Here is a 4,890-nt window from a genome sequence, read left to right on the forward strand (position 1 = left end):
AGAAATATAACAAAAAAACTGTTACTCTGAGTTTCACGTTCCCATTCACGTGAAACTCAGAGTAACAGTTATTTTGTTATATTTCTGCTGCTTTTAAATAAAGCATATTACTCTACCTCTGGTATTTGAGTACTCCTTTTTCCACCTTGTTGCACATTTCATGTGCTTACTCCGGTATATATATATATATATATATATATATATATGTTTCTAAACCAAAACTGTCCGACGAATGGGAACATGAAACTCTGAGTAGCAGTTTTTGTGATGTCTTTGCAGCTTTATCATTAAAGCATATTACTCTACCTCTGGTATTCGAGTACTATTTTCTCCACTTTATTTCTAATTTATGTGCTTACTCTAGTGTACTCACACCATGCAGCTTGCCCGAGGGCATTTATACATCTATATCTGCTAACGGTTATTTTTAATACTTTTCTCGCTGGATTGCATGTTTGTTTCTTTTTTTGTCATCTGTGATTTTATTTTTACAGAGATGTACTTGCATAGCAAGTGACCTGATCTGAGATCGTGTGCTGGAACGAAAACAATTGCAGCGTGGAAGGTGTTTATAAGCCATTTAAAATAACACACAAAAGCCGTCAGATTCACTTCAACATTTAAATTTAATTTATCAAAATATTTTCGTCGCTTTGAGACTGCGACCTGTTCAAGATATTTCCTCTGTGTAGCTGCTTTTCTCTCTACAAAACAGAAAGTTACATTGCAGAATAGTTATTTTAACGAGTTGTATTTATTCATTTATCACCCGACTAGATACATCTGCACTACCGGATGCTCCTGAACTAGTTGTTGAGTGCCCCACCCAAGAAGAATCGATACTAGTCACAAGTGGCAACTCAGTTTTCCAATGCATAAGGAAGATACGCATAGACACACACACGCATGTACACACACACACACACACAAACTCTCTTTTATGTATATGGAAGTGTCCCTGTCTGTCGTTCTCTCTGCCTGTCACTCATATTCCCTGTATGTTTATCTTTTCCTGTCTCTTCTCCTTCCCTGATATCAGCCACTCTCCTTATGCCACATTTCCCTGAACCTAACACTTTTGCACTCCTCTCATTTTATCATATAATGGCCCAACACCCATAGTAGGTCCATTATCGATTTTTATTGAAATCCAATTCGCCTATAACTGGACTGGATGTTAGTTCAACATGTATACAAGGTTTAGTGAAGATTAGTTCCCTGGTTTGGGCAGCAAGATAGTAACAGACAGACGGATGGACAGACAGACGGATGGACAGACAGACACACAGACAGACAGAAATTGCCATATATATATATATACACCCGTGCTAGCACTATCCCACTCATGCTAGTATGGAAGGCGAATGTTATATATATATATATATATCAGGAGTGGCTGTGTGGTAAGAAGCTTGCTAACCAACCACATGGTTCCAGGTTCAGTCCCACTGCATGGCACCTTGGGCAAGTATCTTCTACTATAGCCTCAGGCCAATGAAAGCCTTGTGAGTCAATTTGGTAGATGGAAACTGAAAGAAGCCTGTCGTGTGTGTGTGTGTGTGTATTTGCGTGTCTGTATTTGTCACCCCACCATCGCTTGACAACCAATGTTGATGTATTTACTTAGCATTTTGGCAAAAGAGACTGATAGAATAAGTACTAAGTTTATAAAGAATAAGTTCTGGGGTTGGTTTCTTCGACTAAAAGGGGGTGCTCCATCATGTCTGCAGTCAAATGACTGAAACAAGTAAAAGAGTAAAAGAATATATACATATATTTAATCATGATAATGATGATGGTACACCTAGGTCATTTTTCTCAGTCATATATATATTTAGTGTCATCCCTTCCTGTGTTCTGAGATCAAATTCAAACCAAGTTTGATATATTTCATGTTGTAGAGCTGTGGTTTTTCAATCAGGGTTCACATGAAACCTTACAGGTCCATGTAAGAATTTGTTCTTAAAATTTATGTGCAACAAATTGGTTACAATTCTACAATACACAAAATATTCTAATAATTTTTTATACAGTTCCTAATGATATTTAACTGTATTTTAACGTGTATAAGGAACCCTTTTTTTGTCAAAAATTAGGTTTAAAAAATATGGGAGTTTCTTGTACATGTATTATAATCCCTTACAAAACCATTTTTTCAAATTTTAAATCCCCAAAATTAGGGGGTTCCTTATATATGTTAAAATACAGTAGTTATAAAAATATAATATGACTTTTTTTAAACATTGAATGGCTCTAAGGGTACACTTGAATAAAATAGAAATTAAAGGGGTCTGTTGTTAAAAAAATGGTTGAGAAACACTGCTGTAGAGTAATAAGGTGGGAATCAGGTGTGTACTGAAACCAATTCAGTTGACTAAAGCACTCAATACATTCTGTGAAGTGGTTGGTATTAGGAACTATGTCAAAGCAGACATTGATATTTGACAAAGGCATCTTGTTCATTGGCTCCTGTCCAACTGTCCAACCCATGACAACATGAAAAATGGATGTGAAATGATAATGGTGCCAGTGGTGACAAGGATGATGATGATGATGATAATAATTCTTTCTACTATAGGCACAAGGCCTGAAATTTTGGGGGAGGTGGGGGCCAATCGATTAGATTGACTCCAATATGCAACTGGTAGTTTATTTATCGACCCTGAAAGGATAAACGGCAAAGTTGACCTCAGCAGAATTTGAACTCTGAAATGTAAGGACAGACGATATACCGCTTAGCATTTCACTTGGCGTGCTAACAATTCTGATGGTTACAATAATGACAACTATATAAGTATGAGCAGTATTCACATAAGATGTGGGAGTTGTTTATATCAAAACATCTTATGAATATTTTTCTAAAAGAAAATTATAAACACACAGCTGTCTACTACTTAAAAAAAGAAACAAACAATGATGGTTAGCTTTGCAATGTATGTGTCGTACATTGTATGTATGTATGTATGTATGTGTATGTGTGTATGTATGTATGTATGTATGTATGTATGTGTATGTGTGTATGTATGTATGTATGTATGTATGTGTGTATGTATGTATGTATGTATATGTGTATGTGTGTGTGTGTATGTATGTGTGTGTATGTATGTATGTATGTGTGTATGTTTGTATGTATGTATGTGTGTATGTATGTATGTATGTATGTGTGTGTGTATGTATGTGTGTATGTATGTATATGTGTGTGTATGTATGTATGTGTGTGTATGTATGTACGTATGTATGTTTGTATGTATGTATGTGTGTGTATGTATGTATGTATGTATGTGTGTGTATGTATGTATGTGTGTGTATGTATGTATGTATGTATGTATGTATGTATGTATGCATGTATAGGTCAGTGGGCAGCAGCAGAAGAGAATGATAGTCACTTATATCAAGCCATTGTGGTGTGACAATGGAACTTAATTGAAATAATGGAAAAAATCCATCAGTAAGGTAGCTATATTCAATCTTCTATCACTTAATAGCTAAAAGAAACAGAAGTTTTATCTCACACAGGAAATCAGTAAAATCTTATTATCTATAATATTAAAATGTAATATTAATGCATAGCATATATTTTGAAATGTTGATTTTGGTTGAAAATATTTTTCCAGGCATGGCTGTGCGATTAAGAAGCTTGCTTTGCAACTATGTGGTTTGGGGTTCAGTCCTACAGTGTGGCACCTACAGCAAGTGTTTTCTTCTATTATAGCCCCAGGCTGACTAACACCTCATGAGTGAATATGGTAAACAGTAACCGTTTACCATAACTTATATAACCTTCTAATTCTATGATACAAATCTTCTGTTTTAAAGTGATTTAAAATGAAACCTTCCATCAAAATTTCATGTAAATTTATGGTCCAAACACCATCATAATAATGATGCCTGACTAGCCTTCGTGCCGGTGGCACATAAAAGCACCCACTACACTTTTCGAGTGGTTGGCGTTAGGAAGGGCATCCAGCTGTAGAAACTCTGCCAAATCAGATTGGAGCCTGGTGTAGCCATCTGGTTCACCAGTCCTCAGTCAAATCGTCCAACCCATGCTAGCATGGAAAGCGGATGTTAAATGATGATGATGATGATGATGAATTGAAACAAAGGTAGTCTATTTCAACAGATATATGGCAACAAAAGTGTTAAAGTGATTTAAATTGAAACCTTCCATCAAAATTTCATGTAAATTTATGGTTCAAACACCAACTTAATAACAGAAGTGTTATTTTATTAAATTATTCATTATTTTCAAAATTAATTGAAAGAAAAGCAATATATTTAAATAGAAATATAGTAACAAAAGTGTTAAGTTGATAAAAAAGCAGATATGTGACTGCCATTCCTAGAAGTTTATGTGACCATGTAGAGTCTCCCCAGTTGAGCTTGGAACACACTAGAATAAACTAGAACATACTGGAAAGAATTGAAATATAAAAAACAGCATAGTATACATGTTTATATCAGAGAAAAAAAGCAACCCTTAACCATTACCACTGTGATCTAATAAAAGTCTCCTTAAGACTGCTGCTTACAGTAGTGAGCTGAACTTTATGATATGTACAGTGATTAGAAAAGTAGTTTGAGAGAGAAGTTACATAGACAAAGATGTTTCAGTGTACCTAAGACAGCAGAAATATGGTAACAACACCTAACCACCAATATGTACTTTTAGCGAGAGAGGAAGATGAAGATGAGATAGTAAACAACTTCGAAGAGCAACAAGAATCTCAAGATGAAATATCACACAAGACTTTTGCCTCCATGGGCGTGAAAACTGTAAATAATAAAGAATCAAAGGTATTGTGTTTACAGATGAAATGGCTGACGGGAGGTGGGGGGAAGGAAGAAGTGGGGTAAAAGTTGCAGAGCATGAAGAGGTACTTAGTGGAG

This window comes from Octopus bimaculoides, chromosome 1, assembly GCF_001194135.2.
Source record: "Octopus bimaculoides isolate UCB-OBI-ISO-001 chromosome 1, ASM119413v2, whole genome shotgun sequence".
In the NCBI taxonomy this organism is placed as follows: Eukaryota; Metazoa; Mollusca; class Cephalopoda; order Octopoda; family Octopodidae; genus Octopus; species Octopus bimaculoides.